Raw genomic sequence first — 24740 nt, forward strand, 5'->3', positions numbered from 1 at the left:
CCTTTTATTCCAGACAACCCCACCCCTCCCACCAAATAGCTTCCATTTTGCCCTTTTTTGAGATGGAAACACGTTTATTTAGGAAATATTATATTTCTGCCTCCTCGTTCATGGCTTACAGGAAATAAAAACACAATATAAAAGAAATAAAAAAAAATAAAAAATAGAAATAAAATAAAAATAAAAAATAAAAAATAATAAAAATAAAAATAATAAATAATAAAAATAAAAATAATAAATAATAATAAAAAATAATAATAAAAATAATAAAATAATAAAATAATAATAAAATAATAAAATAATAATAAAATAATAATAAAATTATAAAATAATAATAAAATAATAAAATAATAAAATAATAAAATAATAAAATAATAAAATAATAAAATAATAAAATAATAAAATAATAAAATAATAAAATAATAAAATAATAATAAAATAATAAAATAATAATAAAATAATAAAATAATATTCCTCATCACAATGCCTAAAAGGTAAAGGTTCCTGACTGTGCTACTCATTCCTGACTCTAGGGGGCAGTGCTGATCTCTCTTTCTAAGCCGAGGAGCCAGCGCTGTCCAAAGACGTCTCCGTGGTCATGTGGCCAATATGACTAAACACCGAAGGAACATGGAATGCTATTACCTTCCCCCCAAAGGTGGTCCCTATTTTTCTACTTGTCTTTTTTACGTTCCTTCGAACTGCTAGGTTGGCAGATGCTGGGACAAGTAACAGGAACTACTCCGTTACATGGCAATAGGGATTCGAACCACTGAACTGCCGACCTTTCTGATTGACAAGCTCAGTGTCTTAGCCACTGAGCCACCGTGTCCTTTACCCCAGCGACTACACACTCTCGTAACCGCCATGTAATGAGTTCCATTCTGCCCTGGGTCCCAGAGGCTTGCTGGCAGAGCCATCTCTTCAGGACCTTCTGAAAGAGTATTGAAAACTGTATTGGATTTCTCTAAAGTAGAGGTAGAAATCAGATGATTTGCATCCCCATGGAGGGACCCCAGGACTACCTTGGTTACCCGTGGGACTGCCTTTTTTCCCAAGAGTTTCTACCTGTCCAATCTGATCCAACAGACTGGGTGTATTGCAGATCCCATCAGTCAAAGAGCGTTGATTGACAGGAAATAGAACCGTGATGGCGAACCCTTGGCACGCATGCCACAGGTGGCACACGGAGCTGTGTCTGCGGGTACGCGAGCCGTCACTCCAGCTGAGCTACACCACGCATGTGCGCTTTCCTCCTGCTGGCCAGGTGATTTTAGCAGGGGACAGGACGCATGCTGGAGATGCACATGGATGTGCAGGGAGGGCAGGGGGGACGCAGCGCCCCGCATTTTTGGTCTCAGGAGGCTGCAGGGAGGCCTGCTAGGCCCAAAATGGGGCACGGGGTATGTATGCCGCATGCGTATGTGCAGGGGGCGGGGCACGCGCAGGGTGGTATTGCACACACACTGCATTATGGGCACCCATATTTCAGCACCCAACGACAAAAGGTTTAGCCATCACTGAACTAGAAGATGGTCCTTCTCTGCTGTAACCTCTGGTTTCTTGTCTCGGGAGATTAAAATGGCCCCAACCAGAATAACAGAGTTATTCTGTTACATGCGGCCCTCCCGAGCTCTGTTTTCACTGGCAGAGGGTTGCAGGAGGCCAACGCGGCCCAAAACGCAGCTCAGGAGCCAGTTTTCTCTGGCAGAGTGCTAAGGCCAAGACAGGTGCTCCCGACATGAGTGACGTTGAGCTGGCCACGCCCAGCCTGGCCACACCCACTCCCACCACCACCACCACCCAAAGTCAAACACAACACTGATGCAGCCTTCAATGAAATCGAGTTTGACACCCCTGTCCTAAATGGTATTAGCCATAATTCAAGGCGGGGCATCAAGTCTTGGTGGGAATCCAAAGGCTGCAGAGATAAAGATTTTAAGCTGAAAGGACTGAAGACCAGCTCAGGTTGTTTAAATGAAGCAGAAACTTGCGAGAGGTGGGGAGGGATTGAAATACCTCTGTAACTTTGTTCTTCAACCTCCAACCTGAGCTAGACGAGACTACAACTCCCACTAATGCCATTCTGGCCACCCCACAGGCTGTTTAGGTTTAGGTTTAGGTTTATTGGGATTTATATGCCGCCCTTTTCCCTGAGGGGACTCAGGGCGGCTTACAACCACAGGGGAGGGGAAGTGCAAGGTCAAAACAAACACTTTGTGAACAAAAGAAAAATAATAAAACACAGCTTTCATTCAGCAATCAAACACTCGGGCGGGTAATTGGAAGCCTATCCCCAGGCCTGCTGGGAGAGCCAGATCTTGAGGGCTGCGCGGAAGGTCTGGGTCGTGGTGAGGGTGCGGATCTCCATGGGGAGCTCGTTCCATAGGGTCGGGGCAGCAACAGAAAAGGCTCTCCTCCGTGTGGAGAGGAGCTGTTGGCTGTGGGACGATGGGACTTGTAATCCAAGTTAAGGGAAGCACACTGGTTTTATGAAGGCATGGTGAAGAAGAGGAACAAAACATAATCACGGGTCTGAAAAATTGATTCAGGGCAACTGGACTTATTTTTGTTAATTTGAAATGTTTTGCTGCTCATCCAAGCAGTTTCCTCGGTCTGGGCAAGCAGAGAGTTGTGGGCATAAATTGCCTAATTGACTTGCTCTGACCAAGGAAGCTTCTTAGATGAGGAGCAAAACAGCTCAACAAAACTAAATCCAGTTACCCTGGCTCAATTTTTCAGACAATTCTAGCTGGATGATTGGGAATCTTCACCGACAAAAGCCCTGTGAGGTTTGGAAAGCAGATTTTGACAAAGAAAAACCTGGGGAGATACCACATTCTGTTTTTCTTAAGGGCCAGAGTCTTTCACCTTCTTTAACATGGCCTAATACGAATGGAAAAAGACTGTTGGCAGGAGAGGCGTGCAAACAGCTCAACCGGCTCTCTCCTTCCACACCCAACCTAGCCCATTAATTTCTGAAGCGTTCTGGATGCAAACCCAGTTCCAGGCTTGGCCTTGTGTCACTTGTGCAAAAACTGAGATCCCATGCTCGGTTGGAAGTTTTTCCAGTTACACAACATTTGGTTTCTAAAGTGTAACAAATTTTAAAAAAAAATAAGGGGAGGGACAAAAGGCTTAAAACACCCTTGCAATTGGTGCACACCCAGGCTCTGGAAATTTGGAATTTCTTTCTGTCCACATTCTGTAGAAGGCAACCTAATGTTAGATGTAACCGTGGTGAACAACTGGTGGTCCGTGGACCACTGGTGGCCTGCAAGAAAATTTTGGTGGTCCACAGAAAAATTATTTGCATTTTTATATTGCACTAAATCAGGGGTCCTCAAACTACGGCCCCTGGGCGGATACGTGCAATGAACGCTTGTGTTGCTGCGGAGAGTCTCCCCCTTCGGGGTCTTTTTGTGCTGGTCGGAGGGGAGCAGAAATTCCGACTTGGGGTCTGCTTCAGCCTCCTGGTGCAGGGCTTTGGCCGATGGCCAAAGGAGGGAAGTGCTGCTGATGGCGAAGAGCTGGAGGGCCTTGTTCCAGTGGGACTGCATCATGGCCTGGAACTGGCTGATCATCTCAGCCCATTGAGCCTCCATTAAGGCGCTTGGCCTTATTTTGAGGAGGTCTTATTATTTTTGAGGTATAGGGGGCAGCAAGTGTGGTCACATCACAGTTGCTGCTGTGTTGCAATATTTTCGGCGAGGGCTTATTTTAGCCCATGCGCTCAAAAGCCTGATTGGGCTTATTATCCAGGGAGGTCTTATTTTCAGGGAAACAGGATACAATGTAGTTGATAAGCCATATACTGTGGCTTATTTGATATATAGTAGCATGGTTGAGGTAGGTCATGGTATTGAAGGCTATGAGAATCTAATTACTGATTTCCCCAAGACCAATTAATAAGCAGCAAGAGGGAAGAATTCAAGATTCCTCACCACTCCCTTTTCAGAAATGCTTCCTGGTATTGGTTAAAGCAACTTAGCCAATGTCTTCACTGCAATTTCACTGAAGAAATACATAAGACATGTACTTTTCTTAGTGGGATCAGATAACTATGATCTGAACATTTAACCAAAACTGGACTATTTTCTTCTCCAGCCTAATATGCTTCTAATGTGTTGGGCTCATTACATATAAAGTGCTCCAACACTGGAAGCTTTTCAGAAGAGATTGGCCAGTCACTTGTCTGGAATAGTACAGAGCCATGATGGAGAACCTATGGCACACATGCCAGAAGTGGCACATAGAGCCCTCTCTGCTGGCATGCGCGCCATCGCCACAGGTCAGATCTCCATGTCATTTCTTTTGTGCGCTTCTGTTTCCCTGCAAACGACGAAACAGAATCCCACGAAAGAAAAAGATCTTACTGCGCTGCCGGTGTTGGGATGCCCTGCCTCCTGCCGGACAGCTGGTCTTCGGACCTCTGCAAGGCATTGAGCACGAGGTTGGACTAGAAGACCTCCAATGTCCCTTTCTCCTCTCCCATCCATTCCATTCTATATTCTATTCTATTCTGTTGCTTTCAATACACTCCAAGTTTCATACAACCCAACCCCAAATCTGGGTTCATATTTAACACAGAAATTTAAAATACTTCCTCTGCTATCAGATAACATCTAGAGTTACATCTTGAGTTTTTATGTTTTTTTAAACATAATTTCTGGAACCAACTTTACCAGCTGACATCTTGGCATGTCTCAAGTTATTCGATACAGTGCAAGGGGTTCACGATAGAGAGGAAATGCCAAGCGTTGGCATGCAGAGATACCATTTTGGAAAGTCTTACAGGGCCAATCCAAACGGGGGACTAGCTGCACCGGCTGGTGAAACTCAACTCCATTAATGTTGGGCCCTCGCCAATCATTCTGGAGCAAGGATAAGGGTATACATATTTCATCATTGCAATAAGGTGTATATTTGTTGAACTTGCCAGCTTGGCTGTCGGACTAAGTGAACTCAAACACCTCAGGCAGCAGATGCTAGAAGGAATAGCAGCAACTCAACAACTTTTGTGAAGTTGTCAGGCTGGCTGGGAAGATTGCAAAATGTGGGTTCACTAACAAATGCGCGCTCGACAAATGCGCGCCGACAAAACCGTGCCGACGAAACCATGCCCATCAACAAACAACATAATGGGATGCGAAAACAACGTTATAACCCTAACCCTTTATAACGTTGTTTTCGCGTCCCACTATGTTGTTTGTTGATGGCGGGCACGGTTTCGGCGGCGCGATTTCGTCGGGCGCGCATTTGACGGGTCACGCAAAATGTGATCATGTGGCATTGGGATCCTGCAACCATCATAAACACATTATTGCCAGTTATCAAGCGCCTGGATTTTGATTAGAGGACTGTGGCAATAAAGATGTGAAGACCAGTCATTTATCACTTTTTTTTTCACTTTGGCCATTAAAACAAAATAATCACAAATCAAGGACTATCCATGCCATTTCATCAGCATTCAGATGATGGAAGGGGTCACCTAGTCTGATATCATCTCAGATGAGGAAGTATCTTCAATGTGTAAGCAAGGTACCACTATAGCAATCACTCACATTCTTGGTGTCTATTTTCAAACCCCATTCAGAAAAGATAATAGCAATAGCACTTAGACTTGTATACTGCTTCGCAGTGCTTTACAGCCCTCTCTAAGCGGTTTACAGACTGAAGGGAATAGAATAGAATAGAATAGAATAGAATAGAATAGAATAGAATAGAATAGAATAGAATAGAATAGAATAGAATAGAATAGAATAGGCTTTACTGTCACTTTAAATGTACACATACATTAAAATGAAATTTTGTTGCTCTCAAATTCAGCTCTCAAAAGATAACCATTATGCACATACCCACATAAACGCACATATATAACACAGAAAAACATCAGAAGTCTAGTTCAAATGTATACATATACATGGTGAAGAAGAAAAAAGAGAAGAATCCTGCGAATTTCTGACCCAAAGATGCTGTGGTTTCGTTAATAATTCACATGACCGAATACAGGTTTGCTAAGTTATGGTTGCCCAACAAACTAGCGTAATGTATTAATTCAGTCCTTGTGGGAGATAAAACTGCCTTTGATTGCTTGACACACAGCTTCTGGATTCAGCCTGCACAAGCTTGTTTAGGTGCCAATCCCCGGGTGGCATCCAAATTCTCATGCCAATGACTTTTCCTGCATACCTTCCTAACGATTAAGGGGAAACTAACGCAATCCCTTCTACGCTTTCCCCAAGCTTAGGGCTAACCTGTGGCCCTTCGACTCCTTCCCACAGAATCCTGGGAATTGAAGTCCGCACATCTGGAGAATGCAAAAGACTAGGAAAGTCTGCTGTGTGTCAGATTTCACAAAGGCCTGGCAATAATCCAGGAAGCTCAATGCTGCTTTTAGGAACTATCTGTCAGCAGATGCTCCGGGGACCTGCCACACTAGATAAGTTGCTTTGCTGCAGACAAGAAGGAACTCATATGCAAAATACTGGCTAGTCCTTGACTTACAACCATTCCCTTAATGACTGTTCAAAGTTACAACAGCACTGAGGAAAGTGACTGGGGCTGGGGGGGGGGGGGAGATATACTGTGGTTCTAGTCCTCACCCAACCACGAAGTTCTCACTTTAACTGACCTCAAAGGGTTGCTGAAGAAGTAAAATAAAGTAGGAACCACTCTCTCCCCATGTGTGTTATCTTCAGTTCGCAGCCGGTATTTAAATGTAACAAGAACGGAAATCCACGAGAGCCTCAATAAGTGTCTTTGTTTACTGAATCCGACCAACTACCCCATCAATGCAAAGAAACAAAAGAGTTCATGTATGGGCAAACTGACAAAAAACATGACAAATCATTTAAGGAGGAAAAAGCAAAACCACCAGAGAGTTAACAGTTGAAAATAAAAGCAAAAACAGCATCCAAAAATGCACAGCCCCCAAAGAAACTCTGAATTATCATTCTTGCAAAAAAAAAAAAAAAAAAACCCCAAACTGGTTTTTTAAAAAAAAACAATTTCCATGCCAGTATAGAGCCAGACTGCGACAAAGCATTCCTACCTTTGCATTGCTAGCTTATTGAGAGGTTCACCTTCCTAAGCCCACATTCTTCCGGTACATCATTTCTGCCTTAAAAATCCCCCCTCTCAATCCTGTACAGCAGTGTTTCTCAACCTTGGCCACTTGAAGATGTCTGGACTTCAACTCCCAGAATTCCCCAGCCAGCACTGGCTGGGGAATTCTGGGAGTTGAAGTCCAGACATCTTCAAGTGGCCAAGGTTGAGAAACACTGCTGTACAGTATATATTTACATCCAATCTTTCTCCTCCCACTCTTCTAAGCACAACTCAAAACTGAATATGTGCAGTAATGCTTATGCTTTCTGCAGTTTGCACACTTTTAACAATATAACAGAGTTGGAAGGGGTTTGGGAGGTCTTCTAGTCCGTCCTCCTGCTCGAGCAGGAAATCTATACCATTTCAGGTAAACAGTTGTCCAATCTTTTCTTAAAAACCTCCAGTGTTGGCCCATCCACAACTTCTGAAGGTTGAAGTTCCACTGATTAATTGTTCTTATTGTCAGGAAATGTCTCCTTAGTTCTAATTTGGTTCTCTCCTTGATTGGTTTTCATCCGTTGCTTCTTGTTCTGCCTTTGTGTACTTTGACACCCCCCCGCCTCCCATAGCAGCTCCTCAGATATTGGAACACTGCTATCATGTCACTCCTACTCCTTCTTTTAAGGCGCAAAAGTTATTAAGACTTTTAATGTGGTTGTTGTTAGTTGCGAAGTCATGTCTGACCCACCGCAACCGCATGGACAATGTTCCTCCAGGCCTTCCTGTCCTCTACCATCCTCTGGAGTCCATTTAAGTTCACACCGACTGCTTCCGTGACTCCAGCCAGTCACACTTCATTCTCTGTCGTCCCCTTCTTCTTTTGCCCTCAATCTTTCCCAGCACGAGGCTCTTCTCCAGGGAGTCCTTCCTTCTCATTAGGTGGCCAAAGTATTTGAGTTTCATCTTCAGGATCTGGCCTTCTAAAGAACAATTAGGGTTGATCTCCTCTAGGATTGATTGATTTGATTGGTCTTTTAAGACTTTTAATATGAGACCCAAAGGCCATCCATTGGAGCCAAATACAAAATAACAGCTGGCCTTATTCACCATGCTAAATAAACCAGAGTTAGGCTAACTATGGTGACAATGCATCTCAATCGTCTGAAGGAATCACATAACCTGCTAGGCGGAAAAATTTGGACGAAGCACAAAATGTGAACTCAGCCTTAACATTATGCAACAAAGCTGCCTTTGGGCATGTGCTCAGACGGAACATTGTCCCCTTGCAAAAATTATCCTCCTGATTTTCAAGTCACACGTGTTTATCTTCTCAACTGTCCTGTGGAGGAAGAGAAGGGACCTTCTTTTCCATTCTTAGGAGGACATCAGAAGGCCTTCTTCATTGCTGCTCTATCGAAAATCACCCAGAAGCCTCTCCGATATTTGCTGAATCATCAACACAACAAGAATACAAATACGACTTCAGCAACAGAGTGGTCAACATCTGGAATGCGGTACCTAACTCTGGTTTTTTCCCCAACCCCCCAAAACTTTAACCTTAGACTATCTACTGTCGACCTCACCCCATTCCTAAGAGGTCTGTAAGAGGCGTGCATAAGCACACCAAAGTGCTTACCATCCCTGTCCTAATGTCCCCATTTATACGTATCCATTTCATGTATTCATAATCATGTTTATACTTATATTTGTTAGCTTATACATGCTTGATAAATAAATAAATAAAATAAATAAAAAATAAGAAAAGACAAGCAATCTACTCAACAAGCAGGAAACCATCCTGACCCAACACCCCTCTGGAGATTTTGGGATTGGTGTTCCCAAATTCTTTCAGCCTTGCTTTTTGAGAACTCGGGGAATTTACAACTCTAGAGCAGGAGAAAGTAAGGAGCAATTAAAAGTGCCACCTAGCAATTAAAAAGTGCCACCTCTGAAAGAGAAACCGAAGGGAGGGAGGGAGAGAAAGCGAGAATTACAAAGAGCGAAAGAGATTCAAGTGAGGTCATTTTAAAGGCCTCTTGTTTTAAGGGCAGGAGGTAAGAGATTAGAAAGCTTCAACGTAACTTATCTGTACTCCCCTACGCAATCCAAAGTGATCCTTTTTAGAACTGAAGTTTCCTGAATCCGCCCACAATTTCAAAGACCACTTTGGAAGAGCTGACTCTACAATGCTGCCTGTTTAACATGGAGTGTGTGGGGCCCCAGATGTTACAAAGCAGGGAGATTGCACTCTTACAGACAGAAAAATAAAACAGGAGAAAAGTAAGAGGGTCGAGGGTGGGGGGGGGAATAACCCTTCTACAGGACACCCTTGAAAAGGAGAGAAATGGCAGACAGGACAGGTGGCAGGAAAGTTTCACACAACCAAGCCCCCCCCCCCTTCTCCCCCATCCCTCAGCAAATATTTAATCTCCCAGGCAATTTTGTGTCTGCACAAATTCCACAGCTTTGCCACATGTGTGGCTCAGCATACAGTGGGAGTCCATAAAAGCAGCTTCCCACCTCCCTTTGTAAGAGTTGCACATGCAAACTATTTGGCAGAGAAATCAAGTCAAGAACGTTACGGGGAGGGGGAGGGGGGCTTTGCACAGGACAATCCATATTAATACAGAGAGAGAGAAAGAAAGAGAGAGAGAGAGACGTGCCTTTAAGACTCTTGAGTCCTAGGTGCCCTTCAGATTTTAAGGACGCCGATTTTAATCGCGACGCACAAGCTCCACCAAAAGTAAGTTTTTCGAAAGTTTGCAAACCTCCCAACGCGAAGGGCTTCACCCTGAGCCGTTCAGAGGGAGGAGGGGAGGGGTGGGATTGGGAGAGCCAGCGGCCCTTTGTCGCTTCGTGAAAAGAAAATCTTTAGGGGAGAGGGAAGGGGGGGCCCCTAAAACCCTTCCCCTCTCTCCTGAAAGAAGTCACCCCGATTTCCTCAAGAGCCTCCCCAGTTGCAAATATAGCCACGTACAAAAAAAAAGGGGGGGGGGTAAGCAGGGAGCCCTAAATTGGAACTTTCGAGGGGGGGTGGACAACGAGGGTACCTCCAAGCGCCCCTCCCATCAAAGCCTTCTTCTCCCCTTAGGGAAACTCCGCTCTGACATTTAGAGAGGAGGGGTCCCCATCGCCTTCCTCCTTTCCCCTTCAGCCCCTTCCTCAACCATCCCCCCGCCTAGGGGGGGCACCCCCTGCAAACGCCCCAGGTTGAAAGAAAAAGAATCCCACTTGAAAGCAGCCATTTACCAATCCAGGACTCAACCGGCCGCCCTGCCTTGCAGCCAGACGCCCCCGCCCCCCCTCTCTCTCCCCCACCCACCCATTCTGTCTCCCTCCTTCCACCGGGCTCCCCCTTCCCCCGCAGGCCAGGCCGAAGTCAGACCCGCTCCCCCCCCTCCTTCCCCATCTCCTTCGGCCAGCGGACCCCCGAGCCTTTGCCGGACTTCGGCTGCGGACCGCATCGTGGCCGGAGCAGCTCGCCCACCGCATCGCCGCGCGCCGTCCAAAAGTTGCCAAACTCCGGCTAAAGTTTCCCCTAAGAAGCGGGGTGGTGGTGGTTCCTCTTCCCGACGGTCTGTGGAAGCCAAGCTACGCACCCACCCACCGAGCCCCGGACGCGCCCCCCGGGAATCTCCGGGTACTCACCCAGCCGGGGAGGCTCGGGGTCTGTCCGGCCCCACGGGAAGGAGGGCAAAGGCGGCCGAAGAGACTGGGCATCCACGCGGGAACAGCTGCGGGGCGGGGGAAATGGCTGCTCCAGGACCGCCTTGGGACGCCAGCGCTCTCGGGCTGCTTCCTCCAGCCGAGCCAGTGAGTGAACGAGCCAAGCAGCCGGAGAGCGAGCGAGCGAACGAGCCAAGCGAGCGGAGGGCTCCTCTCCAGCGCCTGCGTCGAGGGGCCGCGGAGCAGCTCGCGAAAGAAGAAGTAAAAAAAGGGGGAGGAAAATTAGAGGAGGGAGGAGGAGGATTCCTCGCTTCTGACGCTCCTTTGGGGGGGGAGGGAAAGGGGTCCACGGGCGTCCCCTGCCGGGGGTCGGAATGAAGGCAAGCGGCAGGGAAACGATGCTGCCCGGCGCGCGGTTGGCTTCGACTCGAGGCGGCGGGAAAAAAGTTGGTTGTTATTAGCCTTGCCCTGCTGGGCCGCTCGGAAACCCTGGCTCTGCCAGTTGGACTGTGGGACGCCCCCCCCTCCCCTCCCTTCCCCAAGAGGGGAGGATGTCAAAGTAACAGAGTTGGAAGGGACCTTGGAGGTCATCTAGTCCAGTGTTTTTCAACCTTTTTTGTGCAAAGGCACACTTTTTTCATGAAAAAAATCACGAGGCACACCACCATTAGAAAATGTTTAAAAATTTTAACTCTGTGCCTATATTGACTATATATAAAGTAATTCTCCCACGGCACACCTTACACTATGTCACGGCACACTAGTGTGCCACGGCACAGTGGTTGAAAAACACTGATCTAGTCCAACCCTCTTCTCATGCAGGAGACCTATACTAGGGATTCGAACCGCGGAACTATTGACCTTTCTGGTCTTAGCCACTGACCCACCTCCCCAACACCCTGGCCATGGTTGATGGGTTAAAGCAGCGGTCACCAACTGGTGGTGGTCCATGAGAAAAAGTTTGGTGGTGCGCAGAATTTTTCCCCCCTTTTTTTATATTGCATTAAATACTATTTATCTTTTTAAAAAATCATATTAGGGGGTCCGTGGGATTTTAAATTATGAATTTAGTGATTCCTGAGGTCCAAAAGGTTGATGACTCCTGGATTAAAAGGAGATTCTCCCCCACATGCATTCTGTTTCTTCCCTTCTCCCCTTCTTTTAATTATATATATTTAATATATATATATGTGTGCGTGTGTGCGTGTGTGCGTGTGTGTGTGTTGTGTGTCCGTCCTGGCATTTCATCAGCCATAGAAACCAAAGTTAAGGACCAATATCATACAGTATATTACACAGTGCTACTCTTGTACAATTATTTTTAACCAATGTATTCATTCTGATATATAAAATATCTCATTCCAGGTCTACTTAGCCTAATTTTTTTCCTGTTCTGACTCCCACCTTATATTACCAACCATTTTAATTGTAACTTTTATTGTTATGAGAAATATAGTGTGTGTGTGTATGGTTTTTTGTTTTTTTTTACAGTGGTGTTGCTTTTAACATTTGCAAGTTGCCTGGAGGAAAGTTGGGTGGCACAGAAAGTGAGAAAGAGAGAGAGGAAAGGTGGAAGGGGGGAAAGAAGGGAAGAAGAAAGGGAAAGAAAAGGAAGGAAGGAAAGGGAGAGAGAGGGAGAGGGAGAGAGAGAAAGAAAGAAAGGCAGACAGAAAGACAGACAGACGGACAGGTGGTCCTTGACTTACGACCACAATGCTTTTAATGGTGTAAGTTGCCTGGAGGAGAGATGGGTGGCAAATAAATTGAGAGAGGGGGGAGGGAGGGAAGGAAAAGGAAGGAAGCAAGGAAGGAAGGAGGGAGAGAGAGAGAGAGAGAGAAAAAGACAGACAGAAAGAAAGAAAGATAGACAGACAGACAGATGGTCCTCGTCATTACAACCATAATGCTTTTAACGATGCAAGTTGCCTGGAGGCGAGATGGGTGGCAAATAAATCAAATAAATGCATACATACATACATAAACTAACAAGGCAGGCGATCCTCACCTTATAACCGCAATGGAGCCCAAAGGTTCTGTTGCTAAGCAACACAACTTGTTGAATTTTGCCGCCATTTTATGACCGTTCTTGCCATGGTGGTTAAAAAGGGATCCTGGCAATGGTTGAGTTAGTGACCACAGTTGTTAAGGGAATCCTGCTTCCCCTGTCGACTTTGCTTGTCAGGAGGTCGCCAAAGGGGAAATCAGGTGACACCACCCCCCAAGACCCTGCAAACCGTCGTAAATATGAGTCAGTTGCCAAGCATCCGAATTTTGATCACATGACCCCGGGGATGCCTCAACGGTCTTTAAGTGTGGAAAAACGGTCGTGAGGCTCTTTTTTGTCCCCAGTGCCATTGTGATTTTGACTGCTCATTAAATGAACTTCAAGTGGTCACTAAATGAACCGTCATGAGTCGAGGAGTGTACCTGAATACAGGATAAGCAGAGTCGACCTTCATAATGGCAGTAATAAACTTGCCTCTGTGCCAAGCTAGATTCCTGTCAGAACCTACCGGCCTACCCTGTGAAATCACCTCAGGCAATGACTTACGCCTCAGGAATGTGATCAAGGATCTTCATTTTTTTGCTGCTCCTGAAGAAAATGTCGGTCTTTTCAGCTGAGGGGATTCCAGCAGGTGTAATTCAGCAACAAAAAAATAATTCTCTTTTTGTGTGTGTGTGAGCTTCTTCACAGGAGAGGCTACTCCGATCGCTCAGCTTTAGTGTTACTGGAAGTTCTCGATGTACAGCCATAATCAAGCCCCAAAATTTGGGTTGCTAAGTGAGACATTGGCTCAGTAGATTTTGCCCCGTTTTACGACTTTTCTTGCCCCATTTGTTATATAATATATAATATTATAAACATTCTAATTCTAATATATATATTTATTTATTTATCAGCACAAATGTAACAAAGGAAACAGTAAAAACAATGGCTTTCTGTCTGGATGGTCTCTTGAGATGAGCAGATAGACAGAGAAAGGAAAGCAGTATGCTTCCTCCCATATTTGGGCACACACCCACACACACCCACACACATACACATACATACATACATACATACATACATACATACATACATACATACATACACCTATTTCCCTGGCTTAGCTGATAAAGGAGGAGAGCCTGTGACACAACTGCCTAATATGTAATACAGCACAGGTTCAAATCCCAGTAAAGGTATGGCTAGCTAATGAGAGCTAAATAGCTTGAAATAGATCTATACTAGTCTCCCTTTATTTATTTATCAGCACAAATGCAATATATGTATATTAGAATTAGAATATTGTGAAAAGGTGCAATATTCTAGGCTCAAAGTGTCCCACTCTAATCAGCCATAACACCTGCAAAGGGTTCCTGAGCCTTTAAGTGGTCTCTCAGTCTGGATCAGTAGTGATCACAATCATGGGAAAGACTGCTGACCTTACAGTTGTGCAGAAAACCATCATTGACACCCTCCATAAGGAGGGAAAGCCTCAAAAGGTAATTTGCAAAAGAAGTTGGATGTTCCCAAAGTGCTGTATCAAAGCACATTAATAGAAAGTTATGTGGAAGGGAAAAGTGGGGAAGAAAAAGGTGCACAAGCAGCAGGGTTGACCGCAGCCTGGAGAGGATTGTCAGGAAAAGGCCATTCAAAAGTGTTGGGGACTTTCACAAGGAGTGGACTGAGGCTGGAGTCAGTGCATCAAGAGCTACCACACACAGACAGATCCTGGACATGGGCTTCAAATGTCGTATTCCTCTTGTCAAGCCGCTCCTAAACAACAAACAACGTCAGAAGCGTCTTACCTGGGCTAAAGAAAAACAGACCTGGTCTGTTGCTCAGTGGTCCAAAGTCCTCGTTTCTGATGAGAGCAACTTTTGCATCTCATTTGGAAACCAAGGACCCAGAGTATGGAGGAAGAATGGAGAGGCACACACTGCAAGATGCTTGAAATCCAGTGTGAAGTTTCCACAATCTGTGTTGATTTGGAGAGCCATGTCATCTGCTGGTGTTGGTCCACTGTGCTTCATTAAGTCCAGGGTCAATGCAGCCGTCTACCAGGAGATTTTGGAGCACTTCATGCTTCCTTCCACAGACGAGCTTTATGGGGATGCTGACTTCATTTTCCAGCAGGACTTGGCACCTGCCCCCACTGCCAAAAGCACCAAAACCTGGTTCAATGACTGTAGGATTACTGTGCTTGATTGGCCAGCAAACTCGCCTGACCTGAACCCCATAGAGAATCTATGGGGCATTGCCAAGAGAAAGATGAGAGACATGAGACCGAACAATGCAGAAGAGCTGAAGGCCGCTATTGAAGCAGCCTGGTCTTCCATAACACCTCAGCAGTGCCACAGGCTGATAGCTTCCATGCATTGAGGCAGTAATTGCTGCAAAAGGGGCTCAAACCAAGTACTGAGTACATATGCATGCTTATACTTTTCAGAGGTCTGATATTGTTCTATATACAATCCTTGTTTTATTGATTGCATGTAATATTCTAATTTTCTAAGATGGTGGATTTGGGGCTTTCATGAGCTGCAAGCCATAATCATCACAATTATGACAAATCACGGCTTGAACTATCTTGCCTTGCATGTAATGAGTCTTATCTCATATATTAGTTTCACCTTTTAAGTTGCATCTCTGAAATGCATGAACTTTTGCATGATATTCTGATTTTTTGAGTTTCACCTGTATATATGCAGTTGTTAAATGGGTAACACGATTGTTAACTGAATACACCTTCCTCATCAACTTTGCTTGTCAGAAGGTCGCCAAAGTGGATCACATGACCCTGCAAACCGTCATAAATGTGAGTCAGTTGCAAAGCATCCAAATGTAAAATCGTGTGAACAATGGACTCCTAAGTCACTTTTTTTCCAGCGAAGTTGTAACTACGAATGAACTGTTGTGATCAAATGAATTGTTGTAAGTTTAGGACTACCTGTACTAAAAGGGATGCCAATACAGGGAGTCCTCAACTTACAACTATTTGTTTAGTGACCATTGAAAGTGACAATGGCACTGGGGGAAAAATCCTCACACTTATGACCATCTCAGCATTCCCCAGGGTCATGTGATCAAAATTCAATCACTTGGCATCTGGCATGTATTCATGAAGGTTGCAACTTTCCCAGGCAATTTCTGACAAGCAAAATCGAGGGGAGAAGCCAGATTTCGTTAACAACCATATGATTCTGTTAACAACTGCAATGGCACACTTAACGACCGTAGCAAAAAGGTCGTAAAACAGGTGTGACTCACCTAATAACTGCCTTGCTTAACAACAGAAATATTGGTTGCAATTGTGGTCTTGAGAACTACCTATAAAGAAGAATTATACGTTACACTGAGGACAATATTTGTCAACCTAGATGACTTTAAGATATGAGGGCTTCGACTTCTAGAACTGTGTTTCTCAACCTTGGCCACTTGAAGATGTCCGGACTTCAACTCCCAGCTGGCTCGGGAATTCTGGGAGTTGAAGTCCGGACATCTTCAAGTGGCCAAGGTTGAGAAACACTGTCTAGAATTTTGAACTCCACACCTTGCAGCTTCCAAGCTGGAGAAAAATGGATTAAAGATAAAGTCTTTTTCAAGTTCAGCTTGAAGTGATTGGGAAATTTGTGGTAGCCTTCCATCCAATCTAATAGTTTCTTGAGCTGGTCAACCAGGTGCTGCCACCTGTTGTGAGAAAGGTAAAGTATGCTGTTGGAAGTTAACTCAAATCTTAAGATGAATGGGTTCGTGCCCAAATAGCTTAATCCAGGGTTACAGCTTTATAGTACCATGGTGTACTGTGGAAGTCACATTCTCATACCAAACTGAATAAATTTCACTGTTGCTTAATATGATGTTTAAAGTCAATCTGTGTCGAATCACATTGCATTAAGCCATTTAACAAACCATGGCTTGTTGGCTAGGTTCACTGGACAATGGCAAAGATAATAAACCACTCTAAGCCAGAACCCAACAAACAAACCACATTATGGCTTTATTTACTAGACACAAGAACAGTTTTTCCCCCAATGCCATCACTCTGCTAACAAATAATTCCCTCAACACTGTCAAACTATTTACTAAGTCCGCATTACTATTACTATTAATCTTCTCATCGTTCCTATCACTCATCTCTTCCCACTTATGACTGCATGACTGTAACTTTGTTGCTTGTATCCTTACAATTTATATTGATATTGATTGTTTCCTGATTGCTTATTTGTACCTTGTGACTATCATTAAGTGTTGCCCCTTATGATTCTTGACGAATGTAACTTTTCTTTTTATGTACACTCAGAGCATCTGCACCAAAGACAAATTCCTTGTGTGTCTAATCACACTTGGCCAATAAAGAATTCTATGCTATTCTATTTATCCCAGTCATTGTGATGTTTATATTTGGTTAATAAATATATTTCTATTAACAGTACAATGAAAATAACTCTTGGCAGCTTACATAGGAAAAAAGTATAGTCTCAAACATACTCAGTACAAAAGATAAAAACCGACAATAAAACACAGGAAGACATGCAAATGAAAGAAAAAAAATAGCAAGGTCAAATCGGAATAAAGCTATTTGAAGTCGTGCAGCATTTATAAGGGATAATTTTACAGGGTTGCACAAATATGTTCGAATGTCTTATTTCAATAGTATTTGGAAGAAATGATGGCTCAGAGTTGCTTTCTTCAAAAAGCCTTGACTATTCTGTGTATAAGTGGATAAAAAAGGAAGCAAGCAGGATTCTGTATCTGCTCTCATTGAGAGAATCTCTGGGCTTCTGCCGCCTGGCCTAGCAGGATAATAACAATTTTCCCATCCTGGTCTTAAATGCATTTTATTTTTCAATACAGTGGCTCTTATCTGTCACCTACATTTCTGCTTGGTGTTTCTGCTGTAAATCTGACTTTTCTCTAGCATATTCAGCCATTTTCCTAATCCATTTTAATTGTTTATGTTATCACATTTGCCTGCTGGAATTAAAAGCACAGATAGGATCGAGTTTTCCTAAGCACGAAGGATATTAGTAGGAAATTATCCAGTGATCCACAACTTACCTTAACATATAGTTGTACATCTGATAATTTCAAAGAGCTTTCCGTGGCTTTCCAAAATCTTCTCGGTTTGTGAATAAACCTCTTCTTTGCATAATCTATATATATAAAAGCGAAATACCACTTACGCATCATCATGAAATCTTCAGAACTCTAAAGCCTACAAACGTGAAATTCGGCACATATGTTTCTCTTGGCTTCTAGGTGCTAAGAAAGGATTTTTCTAAATGACATCGGATCTTCAGTATTCCTTATACAGTTATGCTAACACGCATTGATGCTAAGGAGTTAGATGTTCTACTACCCCTCCCCACCTGAAAGGAACTCTGTTCCAACTGCCAGTTGCCTTATATGGCCGTGTCCAGCATGTGATTCATCCGGCCTGCGGGCTGGCCCAATCACATGGTTTCGTAGCAAAGCACGGGTATCCAGGTAGTACTAACATGTTCCTGTAGAAGGTTTGAATCATATGGCTTTGTAAAGGAAAAAATATCTATTAGAATGCAGTTGTATGCAATGAATGGTTGGGTTTCCTATTGATCAAGAGAAAATGTGTCTGGTGCCCATATGACTTGATTTTTTTTTTAAAGGATGTTGCTACATTTCCTACAAAATGGTAGAAATGACTAAGACACAACCACTCCTCATTCCAATTGTGTCTAGAATGGACATAGCCCAGTGTGGCTTATCGGCTTGATAGAATGTGGGATAAACAACTTTCATATCCTAAATTTTAAAAAGTTGCCAATCTCTGTCTTAATACGATATAGGAAACTTTCCTGTTTGTTTCTGCAATAATAAAATTCTCAGATTAAACACTGCTTTTGGTCCTTTTTTTGCCAGCCTAGCACAAAATAGTGAAATCCAGCCCATAAAGACACATTCTAATAATCCAATGTTTTTCAACTTTGATAGCTTGAAGATGGGTGGACTTCAACTCCCAGAAAGCTATGATGGCTGGGGAATTCTGGGAGTTGAAGTGCACACATCTTCAAATTGCCAAGATTGGGAAACACTGTACAGTACATGTTGAATGCAGCCAGTTGTTCAAAAAATACATTATGCAAGATGGTGGACCTCGCCACCTAGTGGTGCTTTTGGTGAATTACTTTATTCTCATCCAACAAAGAGATTTTTTAGGAAAATGCTCTTTTAAATAAAACGTTTTTAATTTTAATTTTTTTTGCCTATTTCCAGCCTTTCCAGCCCATTTCCAGCAAAAAAGCCCATGGGAATATGATTCACTTAATGACCACTGCGGTTAATGATTGTTGCATTCCTTTAGCAACCCTCAGCATTACTTTAATGACTGCCACAAAGATGTTGTAAAGTAAGATCTGGTCACATGGGTGCCTGTATTTATGACTGATATGATTCTGGTGGAAATTCCGGGATCCTTAACAGTCATAACTTAAGGATTGCTTGTACTGGGGGTTGATTTACACAGGAAAATTACCAGAAATGCTTTCTTTCTATTAGCATATTTGTTTTATATGTGATTAATGATAAGGGATGTGGTAGCTAGTGGCAAAGACGCTGAGCTTGTGAATCGGCAGCTCAGTGGTTCAAATCCCTAGCACCGCATAACAGAGTGACCTTCCATGACTTGTCCCAGCTTCTACCAACCTAGCAGTTCGAAAGCATGTAAAAATGCAAGTAGAAAAATAGGGACCACCTTTGGTGGGGAGGTAACAGCATTCCGTGCACCTTCGGCATTGAGTCACGCCGGCCACATGACCACGGAGACATCTTCAGACAGCACTGTCTCTTTGGCTTTGAAACAGAGATGACCACCGCCCCTTAGAATCGGGAACGACTAGCACATATGTGCAAGGGAAACCTTTACTTTTTCATGTGTGATATTTTTCTACAAGGAAATTATTTCTCTATCATTTCTCTTGCATCGCTCTGGACTACTTGAAGATTCTCAATCTCCATTTTGTGTTTTTAAGGGTATTTTTTTCCTTATGACCACAGAGGAAACACTTGTGGCTACTGCTCTTATAAAATCTCTGGTCTGTCGCCTCTCCTTTTCCATATTTATAGATCTTCAAAGAATTAGCAAGTACCTTTCCTGTCTGAATGTAAAGAGAAAGATGGGAAAGGAAATAAGCTTAAAGCAAAATGCAGAGGAAGTGGTCAAATCCATATGGATTTTTTTCCCCCAAGTCACCAAAATTAGACCATGAAGGTATGTATTTGGCTTTTAAACTCTCCTATTTAAAGGCTTAGTAAGTTACTGGCTGCTGTAAAAACAAAGTAGTACTAATGTAAAGTGACTATAATCTTTTTAAATATAGTCTTTTGTTAGAATTTTTGAATACAGTAAAAAGAGAAAAAAAGAGAAAACAAGGAAAAGGTAGAAAAAAGAAAATGCAGAATTATGACTTTTGCCCTTTTTTCTATTATTCCTCAGTTACTAAATCTTTTTACTTACTCAATCTTAATGGCGTAAACATCTTAATTTTAATCCTCCCTCTTTAACCCTTTTTAATCCCCAAATCCATAAATCATCAATTCATCTAAAAGTTCCATGGAATGTTTTCAGTCTTTTAAAAAAATCCTCTAATCATTATTTCCCTGACCAAAAAGTCAATCATTTCCAGTTCCCATTTGAAAGATTCTTTGCTTTTCATGCCTGAATTCAAATAGTCCTGGTTTATTGAATGAGTCACAATTTGCTGCTTCAATTGAAAAGCAAGTGAATTACATTACAGGTTAGCCAGCAATTCTGACTTTACACCAGGGGTCAACAACCTTTCGGACTTCAGGGAACATGAAAGTCATAATTTAAAATCCCACGGACCACTAATATGATTTGCCTAATGGCTGGCTGGGTGGGTGTGGCTAAGTGGGCATGTGACTGGGTGGGCATGGCCAATTTGATGTCACTCATGTTGATGGCCTCTACTTGCTCCTCCCCTCCCAGCCACTCCTCGTCTCCCCACTCGGGCTCCTTAGCGCCCCAACAGGAAGCAGTTGTTGGAGCTAAGCAGCCACTGGGAGAAAGAGTTGGCAAAACAGCTCAGTTCAAATTGGATCTGACCGAGAAGGAGGCTCAGCAGAAGCACCTCACTGAGGACTAGGAGCATAGGCTTTCCAAGCAGAGGGAAGACCTGCGGGAGTGCAAGGCCAGGTACCAGCAGGCTAAGATGGTCAGCCAGTTCCAGGCCATGATGCAGTCCCACTGGAACGAGGCCCTCCGGCTCTTTGCCACCAGCAGTGCTTCCCCCCAGCCTTCACCCAAAGCCCTGTACCAGGAGGCTGAAGCAGACCCCAAGATGGAATTTCTGCCCCCCCACCCCAACCAGCACAAAAAGACCCCGAAGGGGGAGATTCTCTGCAGCAACACAAGCATTTATTGCACTTATCCAGCCCAGAGGCTGTAATATGAGGACCAGTGGTTTAGTGCAATATAAAAAATGCAAATAATTTTTCTGTGGACCACCAAAATTTTCTTACAAACCACCAGTAGTCCATAGCAATAGCAATAGCAGTTAGACTTATATACCGCTTCATAGGGCTTTCAGCCCTCTCTAAGCGGTTTACAGAGTCAGCATATTGCCCCCAACAACAATCCGGGTCCTCATTTTACCCCCCTCGGAAGGATGGAAGGCTGAGTCAACCCTGAGCCGGTGAGATTTGAACAGCCAAACTGCAGAACTGCAGTCAGCTGAAGTAGCCTGCAGTGCTGCATTTAACCACTGCGCCACCTCGGCTCCATGGACCACCAGTTGGTGTTTGCTGCTTTAGATTACAGGCGTTTTGTTCTATAGGTAGTTCTTGAACCATACAACCATCCATTTGGTGACTGTTAGAAGTTACAACAGCATTGGGAAACAAAAGGTAACTTATGACCATTTTCACTCTTACAACCGTTGCATCTCGGCAATCACCTGATCAAAATTCAGGCGCTTGAATATTTATGGTGGGCTGCAGAGTCCCAGAGTCACGGAACACCTTTTGTGACCTTCTGATCAGCAAAATCAACGGGGAAGCCAGATTCACTTAACAACTGTGGGACTAGCTCAAAAACTGCAGTAATTCATTTAACAACTGTGGCGAGAAAGGTTATAAAGTGGGAGGGGAACTCGCTGAACAACTGTCTTGTTTAGCAATGGAAATTAATTGTGGTGGTAGGTTGAGCAATACCTGTACTTAATTTCAAGTGTCTTAACCTGGATGAATTGTCACCTTTGTAAGCTTTAGTCCCAAATGCACATTTTTGCAAAGATGTGAGCATGCTAGTTTCAACTGTGTGAAGAGCTAGATGGGGGTGGGGGTGGGCAGCTTCCAGCAGCTCTGCTTAATAATTTCTACGACTTTCATTAAGCTACCCTGTCATTAACATTAGCAAGACTTGTATGCTTTGAACTTCAGCCTCATTCACCTGCTAGGGCAAGGAGTCTCCATCTCAGGCGTCTGCTCTGAAACAGTCCTGCAATGCAGCTCCCCTACATTACCTTTCTATAGTCCGACATTGTCTTGTGGTGGAAATAAGCTGATGATCTAGAACAGAAGGGGAGGGAGAATTGTAGCCCCTTTATGACTTGTGGACTTCAACTCCCAGAATTCCTGAAGCAGCCATGCTGGTTCACGAATTCCAGGAGTTGAAATCCACAGGTCATAAAAAGGAAGATGCCGCGTTCCCCTGAAAATAAGACCGGGTCAGAGGTGGTATTCAGCAGATTGTGACCAGTCCTGGAGAACTGGTAGCAGAAATTTTGAGTAGTTCAGAGAACCGGTAAATGCCACCTCTGGCTGGCCCCGCCCCCATCTATTCTCTGCCTCCCGAGGTCCCAGCTGATTGGGAGGGAATGGGGATTTTGCAGTATCCTTCCCCTGGAGTGGGGAGGGAATGGGGATTTTGCAGTATCCTTCCCCTGGAGTGGGGAGGGAATGGGGATTTTGCAGTATCCTTCCCTGGAATGGGGAGGGAATTGAGATTTTACAGTATCCTGGAGTAGGGGGGGAATGGAGATTTTACAGAATCCTTCCCTGGAGTGGGGAGGGAATGGGGATTTTGCAGTATCCTTCCCCTGCCACACCCACCAAGCCACGCCACACCCACAGAACCAGCAGTAAAAAAATTTATATTCCAAACAACAGTACAGAAGCTGTCTATCGCCAGCCCTTTCCAGGTGTTGCTTTTTTTTAACACAATCCACTCTAATCTACAGACTCAGGAACTCCTCGGAGTCTTGCATGCAAGCATGGAAGAGATCTGACCAAGTCCATGATGAGCAGATTTGCCATCTGTTGAACCCGATATTCTCTGGGTGTTTTGGAACCCAATACATAGGTCGCGATGGGACGGACGCTTCACAACTAACCACAACGTAGGTCCAAGCCAGCCTATTTAATGATTTAGAATTATGAGGATTGTTGTACTGTCTAAAATTTATGGAAGGCCCAGGTTGTCTTCTTCTGGTGAACCTCCGGTCTTATCCAGCAGAACACCCCTTAACATTCTTAGCCATGTTGCTGTCTGCTTCGCCCAAGACATTGAAGAATTTAAGCAGGGAGATCTCTTCATTCACGTCCAGCCAGTCTGGAAATACACGGCAAAGTTTGCAACAACAAACCACACGAACATTAATCAGCTATAAAAATATATCACTGGACAAAAAGACCCTGGGGGTTTGGTCTATTACTGAAATCCAAAGCCTGCTTCCTTCCTCTGCCGAGTAACTCCTTACTCTGGCTATTTTGTCTAGAATATAAATGATGTATGTGTAGGTTCTGTTTGTTTATCAACGGTATTTGAAGGCCATTTCCTCTTCCACTGAAACTTATGTTGATGTTGGCTTGTGGGATATTGATCATGCCCCTGGTTTATGGCTCAGCTGGGTGCCTTCCAGATATTTGACTGCAATCCCCACAAGCCATCCTGACTAGGCTAACAAGAGTTGTCCAGGTAGTCCTCGAGTTATGACCACAATCGAGCCCGGAATTTATGTTGCTAAACGGGACAGTTGTTAAGTGGGTGTTGCCCTATGTATAACCGTTCTTGCCATAGCTGTTAAGGGAATAACTGCAGTTGTTAAAGTTAGTAACACAATTCTTAAGTGAAACTGCCTTCCCCATTGACTTTCATTATCAGAAGGTCGCAAAAGGCGAGCATCGGACCCCGGAACACTGCAACCGTCATACATGCGAATCAGTTGTCAAACATTGAGATGTAAATCATGTGCAACAGTTGTGAGAATTGCAGTCGTGGAAAAGGGCTGTGAATCTTTTTCACTTAGAGAGGGATGTAAAGCACTATGAAGTGGTATATAATTCTTAAGTGCTATTGCTATTGCAGTGTCGTCGTAACTTTCAATGGTCACTATATGAACTCTTGTAAGTCAAGGACAACCTGTAGGTGTATCTGATCATTTCAATGAACTTTCCTTGCCTTTTTAAAAATCTCCTTAAGTTAGTAAGTTAAGTGACCACTGACTCAACTTGTTAGGTAAAGGTTCTCCTCGCACATATGTGCTAGTCGTTCCCAACTCTAGGGGGCGGTGCTCATCTCCGTTTTGAAGCCAAAGAGCCAGCGCTGTCCAAAGACGTCTCTGTGATCATGTGGCCGGCATGACTAAACACCAAAGGTGTTTAGAAAGCCAAATATTTTTTGATATGGGACATTATTTTATCAATGGCTAGAAAACAGAAACAGAACTTAGAAAGGTGGAGATATAAAAAGAGGAAATGGTTAAGTGGAAAGTTGTAAAGAAAAGGATGTTAAGTATCCGTGTTATTACATTATTATGTTATTATATTATCAATATGATGGTGACGAATATCACACAAAGATGTGTAACATGACTGTTTAAACATTGTACCCAGACCACACACTGTTTGATGAAAATTGAAAGCTAAATAAATCAAACAAATAAAACAGAGGGGAAAGAATGATTTTGTCAGTGATGGAACCTGGCATGAGGTCCACGCGATTTGAAAGGGGAAGGTACTTACAAATGGATTTTGAAGGCGA

General features: G+C 43.8%; 1 protein-coding gene across 6 annotated transcripts in view; it reads right to left on the reverse strand.

Moving 5' to 3' along the window:
* Positions 1-10947, reverse strand: part of AKAP13 (A-kinase anchoring protein 13) — a 290352-nt gene extending 279405 nt beyond the window's left edge. For 5 of the 6 annotated variants that reach the window (XM_087704310.1, XM_087704313.1, XM_087704311.1 and 2 more), the window contains exon 1: positions 10699-10933. The gene's annotated coding sequence lies outside the window, so the exon portion shown is untranslated. Of the gene's footprint in view, positions 1-10698 lie in introns of all 6 variants that reach the window. The other variant, XM_087704314.1, reaches the window with a different exon arrangement.
* Positions 10948-24740: the final 13793 nt, after the last annotated feature.

The sequence above is a fragment of the Thamnophis sirtalis genome, unplaced genomic scaffold, assembly GCF_051295495.1.
Source record: "Thamnophis sirtalis isolate CommonGarterSnake01/CBP01778 unplaced genomic scaffold, rThaSir2_p1.2 scaffold_2, whole genome shotgun sequence".
NCBI classification, from domain to species: domain Eukaryota; kingdom Metazoa; phylum Chordata; class Lepidosauria; order Squamata; family Natricidae; genus Thamnophis; species Thamnophis sirtalis.